Raw genomic sequence first — 25976 nt, 5'->3', positions numbered from 1 at the left:
GCGGGGACTCCATCCTGAGAATGCGTTCTTATCTAATGGTGCTGTGGTTTTCTTTTTGTTTTGTTTTGTTTTGTTTTGTTTTCTGTCTGGGATACATTCCTAAAGGAGAATTGCTGATTTCCAGAGTTGCTCTGTGTTTCATTTTAAGAAATGTTTCCGCGCTTCTCTTCAAGAAGTCTGCACCACTTCCTGATCCCCTGGAAGTCTCTGAGCCCCTCCTTCCTGCCCCTCGGCAGGCATGTGTCTTCCCACTGCTGGGACAGCCTGATTTCATTATTGCCTTCATCCCCATGCCCGTGACTCTCGGAAAATTGAACATCTTTCTGCATGTTTATTGGTCCTTATGAATTACCTGCTCATATTAACAATTTTCTCAGATTTCTGATAATGTTTAGGTCAATTTTAGGAGATGCTTGTACATGGGGGGAGTGGTGATCTTTCATTTTATGTGCCGTAAATATCCCCCAGCCTTCTGATCCTCTTGATTTCTATTTATCATTCTCGGCCACACAAAAATGTTTAATATCTGCACGGTTGAAAATGCCGAGTTTTCTCTTTCACACACATTAAGTATTTAATTTACATGCCTTTTCTGGCCAACTCAGTTTGCCAAAGGCTTCCTGGTATTTTAAAGGCCATAAAGTTGTCATTCTCCTGGAAAGCCTTGCATAGATCCACACTGTTGGGGAATAGTCTCATCTATTTTAGTTGGTCTTGTTTTTTTCCTCCTCTCATTTAACAGCCTTTATGTATCAAATCTGGCAAGTCTATTAGCACTGTTATTGGGGGAAAAAAGTTCATCTGGAAAGTGAAAATAGACCAGAAAATACCGAGTGTAAATTTTGCACTTTCTCCGTGAGTTAAATAATTTTAAGTTCGGGTGTATTTGCCCTAACACTTCACTTTCGTTTGTGGAATAAAATGTTAGCGAGCCTGTGGAGCCCCATCTCTCCCCAACCCGGCAGAAATAGATTCCCTTTCTCTTCCTGCTGCTCACTTCAGAGGCACTGGCCCCGAAGTATGAGCACTTGAAAGAAATTGTGACTGACACACTTAGCAAAAGAGTGACACTATGTTGAGGGGGAAAAGGAGATGCATTATGTATATCGCGAGAAAAAAACGTTGGATTCTGTTGAGAGTAATGTATATTCAGCACTGATAGAATTAAATTATTTAAACATGATTTGGGTATGAATAGTAACAGGAGATTTATAACTATTGCTAATTATAGAAGAGAAAATAGGATTATTTTATTTCCTTCTCCATTGGCCCAGGGGTCACGGTGAAAGTTGGTGGAGATAATGATGGATAGACAGATGGATCGAGAGAGAGAGAGAGAGAGACAGAGAGAGAGAGAGAGGGAAAGAGATAGATAGATAGATAGATAGATAGTAGGTAATGGATAGATAGATAGGTGATAGGTAATAGATAAATGGATAGACGGATAGATAGATGATAGATAATAGATGGATAGATGGTTAGATGATACATAGAGATTTAAAAGAATGAAAACCGTAAGGAGAAATTGATAAATAAACCTCCCTCTAAACTGGTGGCCGGATGAGGGTTTGCTCTCCCGGGTACACGGTACAGCAATGGATACAAATCAAACTTTTCCGTAGACAGTTAGTTGAGATAAGACTGGAGATAGCAGCAGCCTCCGTGAAGAGAAAAGACCCAGGACTGAGAAAGGCACCTGCCAGCACCTCTGCTGAGACGACCCGTGGGCCTCCAGTGCGGACCTGGAGTCAGTCCTCCAAAGGTGCCGTGCGCGGTGGCTGCAGGCCTTGTCAGTGCGCATCCAGACCTCGCAGCCCATCCGTCACTGCTGCGCTGGGCCCACGCCGTGTCCTCCTCCCTTGGATCTTCAGGGGCGTCCCTACCATTTTGCTTCCTCTGACCTGCATTTTCCTGCATTAAAAGTGGGGGAGTTGGCTCCACCTGCAGAATATATTTCCAAGGCAAGACTTTTCATCTGGTTTCAATAAAGCACCGTATACATTACAAGCGGACTGGTTAACAGACTTTCCCAGCCCATTGCTGCACCCTTCGTTTCCCTTCCAAAGCCAGGCAGGCGTCACCTCCTGGCTCCGTGCTCCAATGCATTTCCTCCTTCCCGTTCTCATTATGATTAGTTCTGTTTATTTGTATTGTTTTGCTTAATTGCATGTTGTGTTTCATATATCTTGTGTTATTTCTGAAAAATGGCATTTAATGAAGTGAAAGTAAACAGGTAACTGTCAAGAGGGGATGACAGTCTGTTAATTTATGTAAAGTGTAACCAACCAGATGTTCTAGAAAATGCTTCAGTCAGAAATAAAGAATCCTATAAACACAATACTGTTTTTTAATAAATAGGTAATGGCTGCGTGTTGTGAGGAAAACGCACTTCCGGGGAGCTTTCCAGAGCTCCGTGGAGACCGAAGGAGACCAGGGTAGGACACCCAAAGGCAGGAGCCTGGATCCCAGGTGGGCGGGCACACAGCCAGAGCCATCCGGGGGGGTCAGCACAGTGTGGGGGGTGAGACACAAGCCTGCCCACTGCTCTGCACATTAGCAATGCTAAGTCTCAGAGGAAAGTCCGATATTATAAATGTAGCTGCTGCCTTGCCAAAAGTGAGCTTTCAGATTCTTATAGACCAAGAGCGGACACTGGTTTTATTACCAGTGACTAATATTTATCTAATACTGACGGAGCGCACGTCAAAGTCTAGGGAAGAGAACAGATCCTAACTGTTATTATTTCCTTCCTTACAAACCACACACCCACTCGTATCCATCATGTTCTTCCTGAGTTAATGGTTGTGACGTTTATTGTCCTTGTCAATTTTTTTTTTTTCGGGTAATATGCCTAAATGCTTCCACTCGGTTTCCTCCTGATGAGTTTAAAACAGAATCCAGAAACCAACAGACGGGTCTCAAATTTGCAGTTCTCCTTGCGGAAGACAGAGGTGTTGGTTTCCACCCCACCTAAAATGTTGTAATTCATTGGAATCTCCATTTCTTTGAAAAAGAAAACACCAATGTGGCAAGAACAACACGGTGAAACACACATCTTTGAAAAGAAGGTTACCTTAGGCCAAGAGCGATGGATCTTTCTTGATCCTTCCATCCACGATGCCTGCGGATCCGCTACCAAAGACCTGCTCGCTGCTGGGACTTGACGAGCGAAATCAATCCTTAATGGTTAGATGTCGTTCTCAAATGATTTCCTGCGTGTCTCCTCATGGCACTCCAGTGTCCTGCCTCCAAGGTCACTCGTGGACTGCAAGGTCACTTGCGGATGGCCTCGTAAGATCGCCCCGCTCGCTGCAAGGAAGCATGCAACTACGCATGATCTGGCCCCTTGTCGATCTTCAGATCCTCTCTCTTTTATAAATTCTTCTTTCGACAACAAAATGCCACTTTCTCTGCATAGAGAAGTTTGGAGGCCTCGCTGAAGGGATAGAGCCATACTCCGTAGGAGTATCCTGGGCCTTTCCCGCCGGGCCCACCGTGTATAACCTGAAGGAAGGGTGCACATCTGTATGCAAATGAACATATCAACAGTCTGTCTTGTCAACATTCATTGTGTCACACTGATTACCAGGAATCCCACTGTGCTGCCGGGATTTTACATCCATGACCGCCACGAGAAGACGAGCTCTTGTCCTGTCTTTCTCTCTCCCCGGTTCGTTCCTACCGGCATATGGCTGACCCAGGCCCGGCAGGGTGCACCCACGTAAACTGGCGGAGTTACCCAGTGAGATCGGGGGCCGAGAGACCCATGCCACTCGGGGATGAAATCCGAGACCGGGCGCGTGGGAAGGAAACCACAGACCCGCTTTCCTCACACTGTCCACGTGTGCGTCCTTCTCGTGGAGACCGTGCCCCGGTAACGCACGAGTGAATACTTCTTTCTACGTCCAGCACCCCGACCTTGGGCGGTGACCCCAGGTGCAGCCCGTCCCAGCAGCCATCGGGTTTATTCCAGGCGCTGAGGACTGAGAGCAGGGCGGAGGGAGAGTGTGGTGTGTTTGCTCCTGCTGCTCAGATAGAAACGGTTCTTCATTTGAGGATCGCGGGGGAACCTACCATCATCCTCAAGCAATCTCATACTCCAGGGGCAACATGGGTTAAAAGCAGAGCAAATTCTGAAGACCCAACTTAGTTTACATACAAATATTTCACTCCTAAAAATGTGGCTTATTTGACGATGGGTCTACACAGATCGAGAGAATCTCCATGGCATTTATATATGGTTCCATACACATAAAATCCGTTATTTCGTTTGATGTGGTTCTTGGTTCTTCTTAGCCCCAGCGTTAACGCTACTCATTCTAGATGTTTTCCTGAGCACAAACGTGAGCTTATTATCAGTATCGGTCTTTTGTTCTTTTGCACATCCATTATTCTCTTTTACCCCTTATCAAAGAGACATCACTTTGAATTTCTCTCAGCCGGGTTCTCTAACTTAACCCGCAGTAAGAACTACACTTAATGTCAGGGAGGAGTATATATTTATACGGAAAATGAAACAAAATTGAGGCTTACTAACCATATATGTGACATAAGAGGGGAAATACTTGACTTTTCTCTCCTGTTCTGCTGTATTCCTTAAGATGCTCCACTGTTGTATTTTATAAAGAGGAAGATTTTGTTTCAGCCCACACAGTTGTGTTCACAGACAAGTCTCAGGCCTCTGCCAGGAAGTGGAAGCAAAGGGTGCTGGTGGTGTTGCTGGGGGCCCCCAAAGCCTCGGCCTCGCCCCAGCCTCTCTTGCTGGGGAGTCGATGGCATCGCGTTTTCAGCATCAAAGTGAAGATAAGAATTGAGGGACCTACTTCCAGACTTCTGGCAGAAAGGCCATTTTCTCTCGATCATTAGAGTAACGGGCAGGGTTTGAAAGCCTGGGTAAAGATGGAGAAACCCTGGGTGAGGCATCTCGCACTCTGCCGATCGTGACCTCTGCCTGGAGAGCGGGTGCCGTCTTGGGGCATATCTGAGCCAAGACCTCAGGAGGTGGGTTAAGACTAGTTGAGTCCAGAGTGAGACCGTTTGGATTTGAAGCCAACTTCCTGGGTGTGTGACTTTAGCAAGCTTCTTGGGGTTTCGGAGTGAGTCTGGAGTTTTTTGGGAAGTGACTCTGTTAGATGTGGCGTCCCGTGTCACCCACGGCTCCCCCCTGGGGGAAGGATTTGCTTTCTTGCTTCTGGACAGTTCTCTCCAGCCCTGGTTCCACGTGGACCCTCAGAGTTTTCTGGCTCTCGCCCGATTTGTCACAGTTGAGCAGACTAAAGAGACCATCTGGCCAAATCCCAATTTTAGAATTCAGTAAACTGACTTTGCAGTTAAGCAGACTGAGGTTAAGTGACTTTTGCATTAGAAAGTCCCACTGTAACCTGATATACTAGGTGTAAACCCCTATATTTCTTGGGAACAGAAAAACTGAACACTGAAATTCTCACTAAATCTCCAATTATTGTGTTTGCTTATGAATGCCCAGTTCATTTTCTCGCCCTGTTGTGTCCATTTACAATATTTGGGAATTTAACTTGTGGATTCCCTTTTCTCATAAACATCACTGCTTTCCAAGTGACATAATTTTTCCATCCAGATGCGTGCCTAGACTAACATGATTTCAAAAAAAAAATAACAAAAATGATTATCACGCAATTCTTACGGTAGGAAAAAATCCAAATGCAATAGTATGATACTTACTGAAAAATGCAGTCGTGCAAAATTGCATTTGATGTTACTGTTATCTAAGGAAAACTCCGCTTCATATCTGAATACATCTCTCTTCCTGTTTAATGGACCACCTTCTTTCACCACTTCAGGTTTTTAGGTAACTGAAACGTCTATGGAGTTTCCATTGCCATATTTGTGGAGTGGAGTTATTGATTTTGTTTTACAACATGTGTGGATATCTGGATGCTCTCTAAAGACTTTCATTCACCCCCTGACAAGATGTTCTGACAGCTGTTTCCTCGGGTGGACTCTGTTCTCTGTGTATTTGCCTCAGAAGTGAAATCACCCCGTTTTGATAGGCATTCAGCATTTTGTTTTAATGCTAATTTGCTGCTTGACCTTTTGCTTCATAAACTAAGAGTACTTAATGCTCACAAACATTTGGGAATAAAGCGTTTCAGAGGTAGAGCATAGCCCATCCTAAGACCGTCTTTTCGGCTAATAAAAACGATTTCCTCACAATCTGGCAAGAACAATACCTGGGCAAGAACAATACCTTCCTGAATTTTACCTGGGCAAGAACAATACCTTCCTGAATTTTACCCACACTTCGCTTTTGTTTAATCGTGAGTCACTTTGCCTACACCCATTACATAATCCCCCTTCGTTCTTTCTTGGCCCGTATGCCCATTGAATCATGTATCTCTGGAAACTAAAGGTTGCTCTCTTATTCAGAGATGATGTTCTATTTCTATCCGGGTGTGATTTGTTATTTCTTAGGCTGTACGTCAGCAGACATCAGGATTGTTCACTTCGTGTAGTTTTGTTGTTGTTCTTGTCATTATCTTCATTTTTGTCCTTCCTGAATTTGAAATAAAGGCAGTGGTTTTTACCTTTAAAAAAACCCACGCCATCGTCTTATTTGTAAAGGAACGAACACAAGTATCAATAACATAAGGCCTCCTACTACCCACGAGCTTCTGTCTTCACTGGCCGCTGAGTACCTGGCAATTTTGTTATGTTCACTTAAAAAATATACAGCCTTTAAGACGGAAGGTTTCATTTGGTTAACTTGGGTGGGAAGTGGGGAGATGGGAGAAAAGAAACCAAACTTAGGGTCCCGAAGTTAAGGTAGAATGGAAAGGACACTTGAGAGCCTGCCCCCCTCTCCTCTGACTTGTGTCACTTTGTTTACATTTAAAGATGTTTACCCATAAGTTCCCTTGGTAGCTGCAAATCTAATTTAAAGGACACTATTATAGGATTTGTTTCTCTAATTTACGTTTGACCCTCAGAAAACCCATATAATTCTTGAAGTTTCTCTGAACAGCGGATGCTGTCCTGAGGAGCCTGTCAATCAACGCATGGCTTTCCAACAGGCACAAACTTCCTGCCTCTGTGCGTAGACTTCTCCCCTTCTTTCTTCTACTTAGACTAGGATCTTTACGATGACGTAAATCTCTTTACAGTTGTGTTCGATTTTAATGCTTGATCGCCTACCCAAGAACTCATTGTTTCTTCATTTAAATTTTAGATTTTCTTTTTAGATAAATGCTATTATTTACTAAGCGATCGGGAATGCAAATCAGGAAAAGGGCTCGATTCTGTTAGCTCTAGTCCTTTATGAATCAGCACCCCATAAACCATCGTCCATATTTGTATGAAACACGCATCGACTAACGGTTCACGGTGGCCTGAGACACAAAGGAGGCCCGGTGCCAATTGCACTGCAGGTCTTGTCAAAGGGCTGCCCTGAGTAGAGAAATATGACCACTTGTCAGCTGGGGAAGGAGAACGGGCTGTTGTGAAGGCACAGCACGGAGAAAGCCAAAGGGACGTCGAGTCCCAATATTTCTAAGTCATTTCTTGGAGCTCATCTTCTTACACCATTGAGGGGACGTGAAGGGTAGAGCGAATGACCTGTAAACCTGGAAGATCACTGGTACATAGGTCTGTTGATGAAAAAGTATACACTGATCCCTAAGTCAACCCTTGGTACCTGGAGGAACACACGATCACATGTTTTTAAGTTATGATTCAGGTTTGGTACTGAAAGTCTCACCCTAACTATTGACTTGCATATTTGGAAACTAAAGATCAAGAGTTAGAGGACGCCAACTACCTTTGGGATGGTCTTTGTCACCGAGGATACAGGTAACTCATAAGATGGAAACTCAGCTTTAAAAAAAGACAAAAAAGCACTTGTAGAAAAATGGCTTGGCAATCACTGAGTGCACTGGATACCTTACGTTATAAAGCTTTCCTGGTTGGCTATGTGACAACTGAATGGATGAATGAATGTCTGCCCGATGTTAGAATTATCAAAAGTGTTCCTTTTTAAATTTTAATCCTTCCATCTTCTCTGGCAATAGACATCCTTTTAGACAAATTTTTTTAGAAAATTAACATCAGTAAAGTAATCCTGTAGCAATCTACTCAGACTACTATACTCTCTTGGTCTAGGGGGGGTCAGATATATAACTTACACGATTCTAAATGGAGCTAAAAGTTGTTTATTTAAGGCATGGTGGTTATGTATTTAGTGTGAACAATTGATATTCACTTTGAGATCTTTTTCAACATAAACAGTGATTGAGTTCTCTTTCTCCCTGTGAATCTCACAGTTTTGTGCAAGAGATTAAAATAGCCTTAAAAATAGACAAAAGAGTCTATTTCTAAAAAGAGTCTACTTCTAAAGGTGACCATAATTAAACAGGGTGGGACACATCCCCCCCATCAGGAATCCTTGCAAAAGATACAAGCCCCATCCATGAAGCGAGACTTTGCACTTCAAACGAGGGCCCGTTGAAGCAAAGAGTCAATCTCTGTTCTTGGGTTTTTTCCCCACACAAGCATCAAACCCCGGTGTGGCTTTGCTTTCTTCTTCAACTTAAAAATGAGGGGTTTGGATGAATCACTTCTGGGTCTCCTTTAGGATCCTAAATTCTATGATTCTCAGGAAAGTTGTTAGGTGTGAAGGAGATATTTTGCCCAGCTTATGATCTCTACTCCTCCTCAACCTTGATGTTTCAAGACCCTGGTGAAAAAGAAAGTGTTTGTGAAATTAACCGCAGTTAATGCTGTGTCAATAAAAATGGCGGTGAGCGTAGGGCCAAGTCCCTCTCTTTCTGTCATTCTGAGTCTACACAGAGTTCTTATGGGTGACATGCCTGGCTTTCCCATGATCCCGAAACCATCAAAGTTTGAAGGGTGGTTTTCTACTGGTTCCCCTCCACCCACATCACCTCTACCCTTCATTCTGCAGATGTCCTTCCACTGTCCTCAATACTTTCTTCTCCTCTCTTGAGTACCTCTGGGTCTCTGTGACGTGCCTCCCATCTACTGGGCCTGCCGGGAGTGGGTTCCTCTCTAGTCTAGAAGATCCCACATCCCCTTGACTCGCCGTCAGGCTGGGCTCCAGCAGAGTCTAATGCCTCGGCTGGATCTACCACGAAAAGCCAAGAACGTGGGCGTAAAATGGATCCTGTGAAACTTGCAAACAGTATCTGCAATTCCAGAACAAGAGAAGAAACGTACTGCAGTCAAGTAAATCACAAAAGCATAGAGTAAACTACAGAAGCACGGATCTGGAAGAGGCCTCCCCATTTTAGAGAAAGAAATCATTATGGGCCTGAAGAGGGAAAGTGATGGTCTAGGGTCTCACAGTTCTGGAATGAGGATGGGGGTGGGGTGTTTTCTGCATTTCTCAGCTTCCACTGATTTTTTGTTTGTTTGTTTGCTTTGTTTTTGTTGACGTCTGACTTTTCTATAGCCAGGTGTTTGGGGAGACCGGTTTTCCAGTACTTGGTTGCCCCGTACACTGTGTTAGCACAGGTAGGGAATCTTCCAGACCTTAGGGTTAATGGTAACTGGCTAGACGCCTGAGCAGATGCTCATTCTCTTCCAGTGGCTTTTATTGGCTCTCCTCCCCCCGTTTACTGGCTGGCAGAGAATATGTGCACAATATGGATTCGTTAAACACACAATCACTGAAGTTGCCGGAATTACGTGTTTTCAAATAATTGATGCGATTGTTGCAATGAATTTTTGGCTTATGTCACGTTTGGAATAAAAAGTAATAAGAGAAAAATTAAAAAGCCCCCCTCACATACAAAGGACTCAGTGTTCGCAATATTTTGCTTTCTTTTTAATTGCTCCATTGTTTACTTTGATTAGTAAAGGAAGAAAGTGCCCAACTGTAGGGGAACAACACCTGAGTCCATTTAAATATAGAACTTAATCCACCTGGGCAGCAGATGGAGGCTTGCATTTCAAGTTTTAGAGCAGTAATGCTATTTGCTATACACATCACCAGGTCAAATTCAGTGGCATACATAGAATCTAGGTCTAGGAGAGATGAGACCAGCTTCACTTTGACCGGAAAGTTCCACCGTAAGTTAGCTGCATTCTCAGAGAGCCTGTCTACATGCTTTTCACATAGAAGACAGCGAAACAATGCTGTTCAATTTGTGGCTTTAGTCACTAGAGATATCCCCATACAATTTTTTCTTGTTTGTGTGAAAATTCAAATTCATTCTTAGAAAATTCAATATTTAGACAAACTCCAAATTTTCTTTTCTCCTAATAGAAGAGTCTTGGGAAGCACTGAGCTGGTTTTAACCGGAGAGGCTTAAGTGTAGACAAGATGTGGAGGGTTGCACGTGCCAGGTAGAAAGGCCAGCCTCAGGAAGGCGGTGAGGGTAGAGACCGCTCAGGATGCAAAGCATCAGAGAGCAGCTTTGAAGAAACAAGGAATTGTTTTATGAGACAGCATACTAGCAATAGAGTCAGCCAGTCCAACCCGTCCTTTCAGGTGGCGATTCCTATCCCTGCTCTCCGGCAGGATGGCCAGCGGGCTCCCACTTACACCTCCCGAGACAGAGAGCACCGTTCTGTCAGAAAGATCCCACCAATGTTGGCAAGTCTTGGTTTTGGAAAATTATTATTATGTTGAGCTAAAAACCTATGTATCCCCAGGACCTGCCAACTCTTCTTGCATTTGGTGCCTGACCAGTTTTGAATATTTTCAGACAGCAAGGGGCAGTGCATGGCTCAGTCGGCTGAGCGTCCAACTTTGGCTCAGGTCATGATCTCACGGTTCGTGGGTTCGAGCCCCACGTCGGGCTCTGTGCTGACAGCTTGGAGCTTGGAGCCTGCTTCAGCTTCTGTGTCTCCCTCTCTCTCTGCCCCCTCCCCTGCTTGTACTCTGTCTCTCTCGCTCTCAAAAATCAATCAATCAATCAATCAATAGCCATTCTTAGATGGTGACCACGTGTTCAAGTTTCTTGTGTTTTCCCTGATCTTGAAATCTCTTTTCTTCCAGTGGTTCCCACCCAGAGTTGTAAGGAGTGTCAGGAAATGAGCAGGGGTTCTTGGTGGTCTTAATGATTAGTATTTACTGGGAAGGTTCCAAAGGCACTAAACTTCCTGTGGAGATGAAAAATGGTCCCGCCCCAAAATGCCGAGAGAAACCCATCTTCTTCGGGTGACAAGGATCTTCATTCTCTAGGCTGCTCTCTTCAGAAGACATCCGGGAAGTGGGTTAGTGAGATACGGAAGCAGTTTTCACCCTCTAGGCCATTAGGATACAAGATTTGGGACAACGAATTTGGTTGCGCGGATTGCAAACGTTCGTGTGGTTTTAACAACGCGTTCTGTTGGTGAAGCTTTGGGAAAACCGGAGCTCTCACATGAAAAAAAAAATCGTATCAACTTCACGGAAGAGGGTTTGAGAAGCTAACAAAATTACACGTGCATTTATCTTTTGACCTCATAGCCTTCTTCTCAGGAATCTACGAACCTACTCAGATGGTTCCCCGTCAAATGCAAAGCAGCATAATAACAAGGGTGTTTAGCGCATGTTTATTTATAAAGGCAAAAGACTGACTCAATCCAAATGAGCATCAAGAGGGAAATAACAGTTGAATAAATTATGATACGACTACATAATAGAATGGGACGCAGACTTTAAAAAATGAGGAAGGTCCTTCTGAAAAGATAAATGAAAAACCAAGGTACAGAATAGTATATAGATCATACCAACTTTTGTGTGACAAAGAGGAAGCAATTAAAAAAATATATAATATATGTTATTATATATCTTCTACCATTACACATGTAATATGCAGGTACATATTTCATGTTATTTTAAAAAGAAGCGAAAGAAAGAGAAATTCACAAATTAAATACAATGGTTGCCTACGAGGTGGATGGGGACAGGTAGAGGGTATGGAAATACAGCGAGCATGCTCTGAATGTATCCTTTTATATATTTTTTGATTTAGGAATCATGTAGGTGTTTTACACGCTCCAAACCTTAAAAGAGGTTACAAAAAGTGTCTTTCCTTTTTTGGCCTCGTCATTCGACTGCTACTCATCGAATTTACGGAAATGCGAAAACAAAGGCGTGTATATATACACGAGCTCTCTGTGGTACTCTTTCAGCAACGCTACCAAACTAGACATAACTATTCAATAGGAAAGAAGGACTAAGTAACAAATGACCAAGTCAGATACAAAATATTAAGCAGTCATTACAACTATGTTTCTAAAGAATGCCTAACGACATGGGGAAATGTCTCCGTTCATCTGAGCCTTCCGTTGACCACGTTAACCGACCGTGGAGCCACCGACCCGGTGGGAAGACTCCTAGCCTTTCCCTCTCTAAGCATCGAACCAGATGCTCCCCAAACATCTGCCAGTCACCACATCTGCCGCTGTCTCTCCTGCTGTTCACGCCTTGCCTCCCAGGGATCACTGCCCAGCGACCACTTCTGAGCCCCAACCCCTTCAGTGACGTGTTCTGCTTCAAGCTGCCGTGTTTCACTCTCCCTCAAGCCAACTTGAGGGAGACTATGTGCATCCTCACTTCTTAATGAGTCTTCACGTCTCCTTCCGATTTGGGAAATGATAGCCAGTTCATGAAAACCCCCATCAAGCCACACGTTGGATGGCATCGACTCTTCCTACGTCACCTCTGGATGACCGGCCGTGAGTCCTTGTCACTCTTTCCCTGCCGGTGCTCACAACCTTTGAGTTCATGGCAGAAATGTGGCTTGTTTTTCCTCCTGGGCGTCGGATACCGTCTTGGAATGTGAAGGTGGGTCCCAGCCTATAGGACATAAAATCACACAGAATGATGACAAAATGTGAACACGTAGCCACAACCAACGGTGCTCAATACGGTGAAAAAAATGTGCATAGAGCATCATGAGCAGGTGGAAGGGGGAAATAATAGCTCCAAGAGACGGGGGACGGCCAGAAATGACTACTAGGAAGGGACACTGTCTCCAAGATGAACCCAGAGGAAGGGTTCGCCGGGATGAGAGAAGAGAGGAGAAGGACTTCTCAAGCCAAGGAGGCAGGATGAGCCAAAAAACTGCACGCATTTTAAACCGCTGAAGTTTAAATTGTGAAGCAGAGCATAGTAGCAACGGGAGAGAAGAAAAAGGTATGCAGATATCACTTAGCAAAAGGAGCCAGTCTGAAAAGGCTCCGTGCTGTGTGTTTCCCACAGTCTAGAAAAGGCAGAGCTGTGGAGGCAATACCAGGAGAAGAGGCTGCCAGGGTTGAGAGGAAAGGCAAGACGAGGCAGCGGGGCACAGAGCAGCTATTCCGCACGAGGCGGTAACGGTGGGCACGTCACCGCACGTTGTTCAAAACCCACAGAAGCACGACACCAAGAGTGAATCCCAGTGTCAAGTGTGGACTTTGGGGGATAATGATGTGTCGGTGCAGATTCATCGATTGTGACAAATGCACCTCACCCGTGGGGGACGTTGTTAGTAGGGAGGAACGTGCACATGTGGGGGCAGAAGGCCATGGGAACTCTCTGCGTTAGCCTCTCAATTCGGCTCTGAACTTGAAACTACTCTGAAAGCCGTCTGTTTTAAGGAAAAAAGTTACACCGGGGTGAGTTTCAGAGAAGATAGGAAGTCTCCTTTTATCCCGGTTTTGGGTATTTGGGCTCCAGCCACGTGCACCCCCCTCGCAAAGCCCCTTCTGGCGACCGAGCAGGATGGAGCGCCTCGTAGCCCCGTGGCCTCACCTCCAGCCCGCAAAGCAAACACACACGCGGGAGACTTCAGACAGATCGCGAGGCACACAGAGCACAAGACCGTGGAGATTTCGAACTAGATCACACACCCTGCACACCCATGCGCACACACCCTTTCACACACACACACACACCCCCCACACCCATACACACGCACTCTCTCACGCACACACCGCACACGCTCAGAAGGGACTGATGTCACCTTGCATATTAACCCCTATGTGCCAACTTCTTGGAGCCTTTCAATCCTTTTGTTCACCAACTTGGTACAATCCCAGCACGTCTGCCGCACTGAGTGTGGGCCATGGCTTTCTCCAGCCTTCTGAAAAGCATTCTTTTTTGCACCTTGGTAACACCGACTCCCAGGTCTTGCCAAGGTTCAAATCCTGTATCTGAGGACAGGTCCCCACATGGGCGAACTCTCTCCTTTGTTACGCTGTGTGCTGCCCACCTTCCCAGGTCTTGAACCACCAGCCTCGAGACCCACTCGCTCACACACTCACTCGCTCCCTAGGGACACGTTTTCTGGGCTCTACCCTTCTCTGCTGTCACGTCCCTCTCTTCCATTAGCAGATCAGTGTTCCCCAGCCAAGCTGAGACATGACCCATCCCCAGAGAGTGCTGTTGTCCAGGACCCTGCGGGTCACATCTCTCAGGCCCTCATGTCTTTAGTTGATGGGGGAGCACTGGCCTCTAACAGGTGACAGTCAGTATTTCTGCACTTGGGGGCCAGAGGGCTCTGGGAATCCAAGACTGCCTAGTGCATCAGCGAAGGTTTCCTCTTTTTTTTCTTTTCTTTTCTTTTCTTTTTTCTTTTCTTTTCTTTTTTTTTCTTCTCTTCTCTTTTCTCTTCTTTTCTCTTTTCTTTTATTTCTTTTTTCTTTTCTTTTCTTTTTTTTTGGAGAGAGAGCATGCAACCAGGAGAAGGACAGAGAGAAAGAGAGAGACAGACAGACAGAGAGAGAGAGAGAGAGAGAAGAGAGGAAAACTTAAGCAGGCTCCACACTCAGCACAGAACCTGTATTGAGCCCAATACAGGGCTCAATCTCATGACCATGAGATCACCACCTGAGCTGAATTCAAGAGTTAAATGCTCAACCAACTGAGCCACCCAGGGTGCCCCTCAGTGCAGATTTTCTGATCTGACCTCAGAGCTCCATTCCCTCTCTCCCAGGGCCCTGAGCTCAGCCAGCAGGCTTGCCTAGGTCAAGAGAGCCACCTTCTCCGGGACCCTCTACCCTTGTGATCAAGTCCTGAACATGGCCCTCAGCAGCCTGCCCACTGGCTACAGGACATAGGGGCCCCTCTGTAAGTTGCTGAGGAGGTCTTCCTCTTACCAAGCTTCCATTAGTCTTCAACTTCTCCCACCGTCTCCAAAACATCAAGGGTGCCCAGTACGAGCGATCCAGTTCTGGTGTCCTTACGGGAAGTCAGAGGCACAGAGATAGAAGTCTACGTGATGACAAGGTGGCAGCCCGAGTGGGACGACCAAGGATCCCCGAGCAGAAGCTGGAAGGCACAAGAGCAGAGGGGTCCTCCCTCGGGGGTTCCGGAGGCCCTGTGGGCACCATAGCTTGGGACTCCTGCTCTCTGGAAGGGTGAGATGATCTGCTTCCAGCCCTAGGAAAGAAACACAGATGGTAACAGGAATTGTGAAAATCAGAGAGGCCCTCCAGCGAGAGTGCAGGTAGGGGGAGAATCAGCAGGCACAGAGCAGGGAGCACACGCAGGGTGGGGGATCCCATCAGAGGAGCGGGAAAGCGGCAGAGAGTGGCAGGCCATGCAGACAGCTCAAGCGACCCTGGGAACGAGGACTCTTGGGGAAAAGGGGGCCCCTGGATTTAGTTGGACCCATCTGAAAGGCTAATCAGAAAGTCAATAGTTATCAATCAGGGAGCGTAAATGGATTGGAAAAACAGCATCGCGTTCTGTTTCCTGAGTGCAGCATAACTTATTTGTGATCCAACAGGCCTGATTTGACATTTATTTCCTTTCCTTTTAAAATGTAGCATATATCTATTTAAAACAATATTAGTCTTGGCATTGTTTAGCTCTTGTGTATTCTGCTGTTGAATATTTGAGAGGGAGAGAGAGAGAGAGAGTCTTTGGCTCAGACTGCCACTGATTTATATGACAAAAGTCTGTATCTGCCAATGTTTGCCAAAGGAATGTTACAAGCTTGAATCATTCCGTGCAATTGACAAACACATTTCAATGAAAAGAAAATGTTTTGCTTGTATTCTGCATCGTGAACGTATTTGTGCCTGAATTCAGAAGTCAGGAAGTAACCCATCGCCGGGAATAGCCCTCACTGACCAGGCGTCCCTTCTTTCTAGGCTTATCGAAGCAAGAACTTTTTATGTTTTCTTTTTATATACAAGTTCTGATATTGTATTACACACCAAGTCGAAATACTAATGCACATGGATTAAAATGTGGGCTTAAAAAATACATAGCAATTTTAGATTTCTATAAGGAACAAAATATAATAATGACATATAATAAAAATATATGTGTTTACATAATGCATATATTTTTTATAGAATCATATAATAAATACTTGCGGTAAATACAAATATCTAATATCCACGGGACCTGTGGAATTCTGAAAAGGTCCAAAGGCACAAACCTTCCCATCAATTCAAAACTCTTCCTCAGAAGAATCGCTACCTCAGCGATGCTGAATTTGTTTGTTGCTTGGTGTCCCTTGAAGCTCCTGAAAAGCCAGATTCCTCCCCCAAGCATTCCAAAGCCTACTCTAAATTTTGGAGTACTGCAGGACTAGTGTGTAGCCAGCATGATCTCCATAAGCCCCTGTTTTCAAATATTCGTTATTCCAAACAATCAGACTCATAACGGACTGTCAACATATGTATCCTTTGATCAAATGTCACTGAAATGTAATGTGCCTCATACAAATAAGAGACTATCTTTTTGCGGTTACTTTTTCCCATTCTGATTATCAACCTTACTCTAATGATTTTGCACCATATAATCGTGCATGTGGTTGGAGCTCTGTTCTGGAAAAGTATCAGTTGGCAACCGATCCATTATCTTATGGATATATTCTTCTGTATTTAAATTTATGTCTTCTGGGTTCCTTCCCAGAACTGGATAGATTGCTGAGAGCAGGACAAAGGAAGGAAAAGTTTTGCATGGATCTCTGAGATCCAAGAAACGAATGAAGTGTTCCTCTCTTGGTAGATGTGTCAAAATGCAGGGTCCTACCTTCTGCAGTATTTCTAGTGAATTCCATCATGTAGAATAAAAGTGACTGCAGAGATTGTTTTTCCCTGCATTCTACAGGGTGGGGTTGATGATAACATAATGTGATTTCTTCCTCATTTCACCTGGTGTTGTTCACAGTTAATGACAATACTTCATATAATGCCATTCAGTTTTTTTAAGGACATTAGCAAACGATAATTTATTGCTTTCTCAAAACACGCCTGACATGCGAGTTAGGAAAGGCAGCTATTGTTTCTATTTTCCAGATGATGCTCAGAGAGGCAAGTGATCTCCCTGAGACGTACAATCACTGAGTGAAAGACCAACTCCAGAGCAGTAGTCTCAACTCTGGCAGTGCAAGAGATCAACTAGGTGCTTCTAAAAATAAATACCAACGCCAAGGTCCCACCCAAGATCAGTTCCTTTGGAACCGCCAGGGGTTGGGCTCAGGCACCTACATTTTTTTCAAAGTTTCCCTGATGAGACAACACGCATCCAGGTTGCACCGGCAGACGGAAGTTCTCAGGCTATTCACCCAGTTCCATATGAATTATCACCTTCCGTTCTCAAAAGCTCACATCGGTGTCGTGGGGATTAAGTGAATTAAAGTGTGTAAAGTACTTACAACAGTGCCTGGCTCAGAGTACGTGCTCCAGAACGGTACCTACCATCGCGATCACCATCATTACCATCACCACCATTACCATCACCATCATCATCATCCCCATCGTCGTGAAAGAAATTCTCAGATAATTTGATTCAAATTATTCTTTCATTGTAAACCAGTCCATTGTGGCTCACGGCATTTCCAAGTTCCGGTATCTTTGTCAGTGCAGAAGAAAGCCATGGGGAGCTAGGGAAGATGGAGACGTGAGGGAAGGGTGGTCACTGCAGCCCAGCTCCATGGGGGCCCTTTCATGGCTCATTTTGATCAGCTAGAACCCTGTGACCACAAGAACTATCACATTAGCTAGAGTCTAAAAGTGGGATCCAAATGACATCAAATGACTCCTAAAATGATTAGTTTACCTCACAAAAGCAAACGAGAAACATTGAGGGAGCTTTCTGTATTTTAACTCATGGGAAGGGATTTTACTAAATATATACATTTTCTATATACTTGGTGTTAAACATCTGATTGAACCAAATTTTTCTCGATCAATTGATGTAGCAAACTAGGTGGTTTTTATTGACAAATTTGTCATAATAATGCAAAGCCTCCTTATGTCCTAAAATTATAAAACCTGGAAAGTTAAACAAATGTGTGCTTCTATTTTTGGGCAAGTGCCCTATTTTGTATGCTTTTTAGACTTTACTAAATGAATTGATTATTTCTTAATAACAAAAATCTCATTATAACCTCCTAGAAATTAGCATGGTCCTGGAAAATAAGTGGTCTCTTTTACGTGGTGAGTAAACCATTAGACTAATCAGATTTCCTTCTGTATCAAACTCACGTGCCTGAGAAAATGGATGGAAGCAAAATAGATGTTGCTATTTTGACTTAGCAGGACTTTGGTTTCGGGCAGGACATATACGTTAGCAAAAGGTAAAGCGTCCAACAGCTTGTAACTGTGTGACTTAATTTCTTTAGTAGAATGCAACTATGAGACCTTGTTTCAAACATGTAGATTTAAGTGGGGGAGAAAATCTCTGCGTGGCTCCAGATGCCTCCCTCAGGGGGCTCAATAGCACTACCATTGTCCCTAATTTTATCTGAAATGTCCACTTTTAGTCACTACTTGGGTTAGAGCTGCGGTTCCCTGACTGGGGAAACAGTGACGTTTGCAAAACGTATTTAGTAACATATGCAAAGCAAGAATGGAAAATAGTAATATTAAAATGATACCAAACAAACCGACTGTCTGCTATAACCAATATGTCATTACAGGAAGGTCACTTTAACGACAACCGCAATAGGAAAGACATCGGCCCGGAATTAGTCCTTTCGAGTGATCAAAGCTAGCCTCCTGAAAAATTACAATTGGCGTTATTACTCTTGGCTTTTTGGTATGGTGAAAGCTTTGCTATAATCACTGAGATTTGGAAACCATTGTCTAAGATGACAAAAATGAGAATATCATCCCTCAAAGCCCACGATTTGGCTGTGTGGCTGCTGCCTACAAGGGAAAAACTTTTGTGGTACAAGTAACTGACAAACTACTTGCACCCAGAATATACAAAGAACTCCTACACATCAATAATAAAAAGGCAATCCAATAAAAATCAGACCTGAGCAAGACACTTAATAGAAGATACATCAATTGCTCGTGCATTAAAGTATTACGCGGTTGATCGCCAGAGAGAGACAGGTGAATATCACAGTGAAATACGGTATCACACCCACAGGAGTGGTTACGATAATAACAGATTGGTGATACCCAATGTGAGCGGGGTGTGGAGCACGGTGTCACATGCTTCTGGAGGGAGTGTTGAGGGGGTGATCATCGTGCTTCCCAGTTCCTACAAGAGTAAACAGATCTATACCCTCTTGTGATCTTCTTCCTAAGAATCTACCCCAAATAAATGAAAACACGTGCCGCAATCAAACTTTACATTATAATGGTTTGCAAGAAATATACATGAAGTCATTCAGATCAGCAAAACATTTCTCATATATTTGGTCTTCCCCCATGGTTTTTGAAAACACTTCAGAGCCATTAAGGTGAAATGTGTGTCTTGTTATTAATGAAGGTGACTTTTGGACCCAAGCAAACGGTGGCCTGGTTGCCAGGAGGACCAGCCAGGTGGTTGGAGGGCATGAACTTTCAGGGAGCAGGGTTCAGGGGGTGAACCAGCCAGCTACCAATGACTTAGCCAGTCATGACTATGCAGTGAAGCCTCCATAAAAAGCCCAGAGGACAACTCTTTGGTCCCGTTTCTCAGAGAGCCTCCACACATGCTTCCATGTGCCATTGAACCGGTCCCAAGCTCCAAGAGGACAGAGCTCCTTTGTCCGAGACCTTGTTCTTCGTGTCTCTCCATATGCTATTGATCCCCAGCCTTTATCATACCCGTTAACAAACTGGTAAACATAAGGAAGTGTTTCCCTGAGTTCTGTGAGCTATTGTAGCAAAGAAATCAAACCTAAGGAGGCAGTCGCAGGCATCGGTCACAGCCTGGGGTTTGTGACGGGCATCTGAAGCGGGGTGTGGAGGGGCAGTCTTGTCGGACGGAGTCCTTAACCTGTGGGATTTGATGCTGGCTCCGGATAGACAGTGTCAGAATTGAGTTGAATTCTCAGACGGCCTGCTAGTGTCCAAGAATTTCTTGTTATTGCGGAGGGGGAGACCCCCCTGTCCCTGATGTTGGGATTAGATCTGGAAATCCTTTAAAAGAGGCTGGTACAAGAATATCCGCAGTAGTCCCGTCCAAAGTAGCCCCACGTTGGGAGCAACATGTCTATCGAGAAGAGAAGAGAGAAAAAAACCATGGTGTGTTCATATCTTGGAACACCGTTCACTAATAAAAAGGAACGAGCCATTGATACATGCAAAAACGTGGCTGAAACTCAAAAATAGTACCCTGAGGAACAGGAACCAGCACGGAGTATACAAGCTGCTTGTTTCCCTGTGTACCAAGAAGACACGCGCTTGGTCTTTGGGGACAGAGGGGGGCTGTGAAAGTGGCTGCGTGGGAGGGGGGGTGCTGCGGCGTGGGCTCGGGCAGTTCCTGAAAAGGAACACAAAGGCATTATCTGACACGACGGAGGTAATCTATCCCTTGTTACGCAAGTGGGTGTGATTGTCAAAATTCGGCGAACTGAACGCACGAGACCAGTACCTTTCGTTATATGGAAATTACACCTTAATTTAAGAAAAGGCAAAAGACACGCATAAAAGTCACCTCACGATGTTGCCAACGGCCGCATCTGCTCCGAAGGAAAGTTTGCCGGCTCCTGCCGGGCACCAGTCCTGTGCTTCTGCAGGGGGCCCTGCGCCCATGCGGTCCTTCCAGGAACATCCATCCCGGGGATGTCTCTTCTAATGAGGCTCGACGTCTTTTCTAAACGCGTAATTCATGGGTTCACTCAGCAAATATTTATTGAGAGTTTATTATGTGCCAATAGCTGTGGCTGACCTCAAGCACCCAGTGGTGAATGAGGCAGACAGATGCCTCTGCCCTCAGGAGGTTATACCAAAAGTGACTTTAGTGATGAGCTGGACGAGTTTCCCGTTTCCACGGGCAGACTGGTGGGTTGGCATTTTTAAGTTTGGAGGTTTCCGTTCAATTGCTAAATGAACACACCCCAGGTTCCTGTTCCACAAACTTTTCCAGAAAGTCTTCGTATGAAATGCCTCTGCATTCCTGGAGTGTCTTTAAAAATTACCATCGATTTTCATCAATAGTGCATTTTGATATAAAATGATACAAAACAACAATTTCAAAATAGAGTCTCTTTATTAAGAGAATAAAATTTCAAAATGTTTTATTTATTTACCCACTATGCCCATTTCTTCCTGAAAGTGTGTAAAATAAAAAAGAACAAAAAGAATTTACAGTTCCCTTGCTTTGAATGTCTAAGTAGGAGCTTTGGATTTCTCACACAACGTTTCTCTCACTGTAGTTTTTCTTTACCTCTGTAAATGATTGCAACTAAAATCAGGGTATTTCACGATTTGGAAGTTCTCTGTTTTCCTTTCTTTTGTCTTGCTGTGGAGAATAGTGACGATGATCTTGCAAATGCCAAACATCGGTAGAAAGCAGGGAAAGGAGCATGGATTTGAAGAGTGCATTTCACATAAAAGTCATACTCTCTATACTATGTGCATTTTTAAGGCATTTTTCAATCCCCTGGAACCCTATAGATCAAGATGGAAGGAGATTCACTAAATTATCCAACTCCTTTGGATTTCTCACTTTACCACCCGATTCGAGATTGCATTCCCTAATTGGGCATTAAAAACATGATTTCCTGGGGTGCCTGGGTGGCGCAGTCGATCAAACATCCGATTCGGCTCAGGTCATGATCTCGCCATTCCCGACTTTGAGCCCCGTGTAGGGCTGTGTGCTGACAGCTCAGAGCCTGGAGCCTGCTTCAGATTCTGTGTCTCCCTCTCTCTCTCTCTGCCCCTCCGCAACTCGCACTCTGTCTCTCTCTTTCAAAAATAAATAAACAGGGGCACCTGGGGGCTCAGTCAGTTGAGTGTCCCACTTAGGCTCAGGTCATGATTTCACGGTCCATGAGTTCGAGCCCCGCGTCAGTCTCTGTGCTGATAGTTCAGAGCCTGGAGATTGCTTTGGATTCTGTGTCTCCCTCTCTCTCTACCTCTCCCCAACTCGTGCTCTTTCTCTATCAAAAAAATGAATAAAAACCAAAAAAAAAAAAAAATTAAAATAAATAAATAAATAAATAAACATTTAAAAAATTAAGAAAATATATAATTAACTGTGTATTTTTCAAAGATAATTTCTAAGGCTCAGATATACTTTTGCAAAAGAAAAAAGAAAAAAAGAGAGAGAGAGAGAGTTTCTATTTTAGACTACTCTGTGATGATTCACTCACTAAATAGCTAAATGCCAACAGTTCACTAAGCCAGTATAAAGAAACAAAATCTGAAATGCTCTCCAATTAAGGGGATCCAATTATTAAAGTGCGTAGAAAGTGTAGTTGAAAATCCGCACTTCATGATGGGACCGGAAGCAATCTCGAGGGTAGAGTCGTGTCCGGCCACCGTATGCCCAGCACCTTGCATAGGGTGTGGTCTCTGGTAAAGGTAAATCAGTGTTGGTTAAGAATATGTTGGCAGAATCATTATTTTTCATATAAACATCATTTCAGAAGAGACCTTGGAAGTATTAGGTCAACTTCGCAATCGTCGCATGTTTTTCTAACTTGATTTCTCTTCTACGTGCTAGATTTTTACAACATTGTGAGAGTAACAAGGTTTGCCCTTAGCCTAAACGTCCCTTTCACTGTTTTGAGTGCGATATCATTTTTAAATAGTAAATAATTCTGCTTTCACTAAACTGGAAAATCTGAGCACATCTTTAAAAAAGAGAACCAGAATTTAAAACAGTATAAAATAGAAGAGGCAGAACTTTGCAGAGGATGGTGAGGCCATTATTTTCCAGGACCTGAAGAATTTCATTCCATTAATTCTATCTAAAGTGGAGTTGGTTGTTTTCCTCTCGTTTCTAAAAACATAGTATTGCAGAAGAGGGTCATTGAGGGGAGGACTGGTAGCTATCCTCTGAAATTCCTCCTCCCCTTTTCAGTGGTAATATAATCTTAGCCTTATAATACATAATTGCTTGGCTAGACTGCATTTCTCCACTTGTCTCGCAGTGAGGTGTGGTATTACGCCTACGTCTTCACGAAGGGACGGGAAACACAGGTGGAGAACGTCATCTCTGCATTCGGGGAATCCAGACTTCAGGACTGTCTCCTTCCTCCCCCTCCCTGCAGATGGGAATCCAGAAGCAGTGGCTGGGCTCCCGCCATGCAGAAAATGGCAGTGGTGTTGAAGATGACAGAGCAGAAAGCAAGAGGTTGGAACCTGGGTCCTTGAGTGACCTTGGAGGGCAGACTTGCCCGGTTAACCCCAATTTCCCTCTTTGGAATTGTGTGTGAGAAGTGTCCGTACTCTTGAAGTCATTCCATGTTGAGGTCAGTTCTGTCCGCTGGTTTAGCTACAGCTGTCCTCGCTGGACCACTAAGAGAGAAATCCAGACTTCTCAGATGCTTTCTCTCATGCACTGTTTATGCCATATTTGTGAAATCAGTTATTTTGGTGCCATGTATAGAAAGGATGCATGAAGGTCTACTTCAGCCTACGTCTCAAAATCGGAGCGTGAAAAGGAACTCGGAAATAAATGCTCAGTTCTGTATCCCTGGCTTTCAAAGGAGGTGGAGAATTTGGGTGCTAAGCCTGAACAAGGGGGTAAGTATGTACGATACCGTGTTTGGTCTTTAGGAAATATGGTTGATAACTGGAGGTGACTTCTGTATCCTGCCGCGAACATAGCTAACGAGGTAGACATAGCTAATGAGGTAGACCTTCTGGAGAAGAGTTCCAGTGAAACCACAGGGGGGAAAAGGATTTATGTTGGATTGAGGATGGGCAGTGAGTATGGACTATTTTTTCCAAGAACTTTAACCACGAAGTTTCTGGTGACAGAAGCGCAGGTGTCTAACCCAGTCTCAGAACGGGACCAAAGGGACCACCATTGACTCTGAAAAACAGACAAGAAACCATTTCTCTGCCTTAACAAAAGAGGGATCTGAGATATTCAGAGTAAAACGGAGCTGACTCGACAGAAGGGAAGACACAAGCAAAGATGCTAAGTGATTCTCCCTCCTGAAAACCCACAAGGTCAGGAGGCCATGGCAGAGTACCTCCCACTCTGGGCTGGACACAGAGTGAGCAAACGGTGCCCCAGGGTGCAGGGCACTGGGACCCTATTCTGTCGCGGTAAATGGAGCCAGCGGCATGTGGAGCCCAGGGTGGGTGCGATGGCGAGGTCAAGAAGGCAACATAAAACACAGAATATGCCCAGTGATCCCCTTGTACCCTCATGAGACAAAGAGAAAGATGAATTTAAAAGTGAACACAGCAACCTCGTCAGAAACAGAGAGGGGGCAGAGGTGGACAAAGGTTCCCTCGCTGCCCCTGTGTATCCGTGTCGCTGCCTCCTGACCCCTGTTGGGCGTGGGTCCCTGACTGCGCCACGGACATGTGTCTATTTTCACACTCGCCTCTCGCACACACTCACTGCCCTCTTTGTCCATCAGGGTGCCCTGAGCCGTCACTGCAATATGCTGTCACATTCAAGAAACTTCGGTCACACTGCTGTTTATTACTCTTTCCTGGAAAACCCAACCCGCTTCAATCCGCCCTCTGCCTCACCTGCTGTGACCCCACGCTGACAACAGACATGGGGGAAAACGCAGAACCCTACTCGTGGTTTCATTTGAATCTTATGATGACTCATCCCGGGGGGTCTTTCATACAGAGCGATGGTCACGTCGCATTCCCCTGGTCCCCTCACTGCCTCCACTCCCCAGTGAAGGCTGACCTGTCCACCCCCCTGTTAGATTCCTGCCCATGCCCCCACACACATGGCCCCTGTCTTCAAGCCCCAGCCCGCCCATGACCCCCAACACCATGGCCCTGTCTTCAGGCCCCAGCCTGCCCACGACCCCCAACACCATGGCCCTGGCTTCAGGCCCCATTGCTACACCCCCAGTAAATTCTTGGCTTCCCCTTACTGTCCGTCAGTCAACAAAACCCTCAGAACTGTCCTGGCTCTTCCCTCCCTCACATCCTGTATCCGACCTAGAAGAAAATCCCGTTGACTCTGATCACTTTCTGAACTTCACATCTATTATTCCCCCGCTCTGATGCTCTGAGCCACGTCTCTCTCCGCGGATGCTTGGGATGCTCTGAATAGGCCACCTGTACCCGCGACGCTCACTCTCAGCACGGCTGCCCGTGTGGTCAGCACTCCAGCACTCACGCTACCGTGGCAGCTCCCTGTCTCCGAGAGTAAAGGCACAGTCTTGACCCTGGCCTGCCAGGCAGAGCCTGATCTGCCGCTGTAAACGATCCTTACCTGACCCCGTCTCCTCCACGTCCCCCTCGCTCACTTGGACACAGCCACAGCCACCCAGGAGAAACATTGTCCCCAAACACGCAGTGTGTTCCCGCCAGGGACACTTGGAATTGGTGAGCTTTTATTTAAAAAAAGGAAAGAGGGGCGCCTGGGGGGCTCAGTCGGTTGAGTGTCCGACTTCGGCTCAGGTCATGATCTCGCGGTTCGTGAGTTCGAGCCCCGCGTCGGGCTCTGTGCTGACAGCTCGGAGCCTGGAGCCTGCTTCGGATTCTGTGTCTCCCTCTCTCTGCCCCTTCCCCGCTCATGCTCTGTCTCTCTCTGTCTCTCAAAAATGAATAAACGTTAAAAAAATTAAAAAAAAAAAAAAGGAAAGAGTGAAATAATCAATGAAATGTTCAAAAGATTTGATTCTGCCAAAAGGCACAGTGAACAAAATTCACTATCAAGAGACTACATGGGTAAAATA

The sequence above is a fragment of the Panthera leo genome, chromosome D3 (genome assembly GCF_018350215.1).
Source record: "Panthera leo isolate Ple1 chromosome D3, P.leo_Ple1_pat1.1, whole genome shotgun sequence".
Lineage (NCBI taxonomy): Eukaryota > Metazoa > Chordata > Mammalia > Carnivora > Felidae > Panthera > Panthera leo.
Note: the sequence above shows the minus strand (reverse complement) of the source record.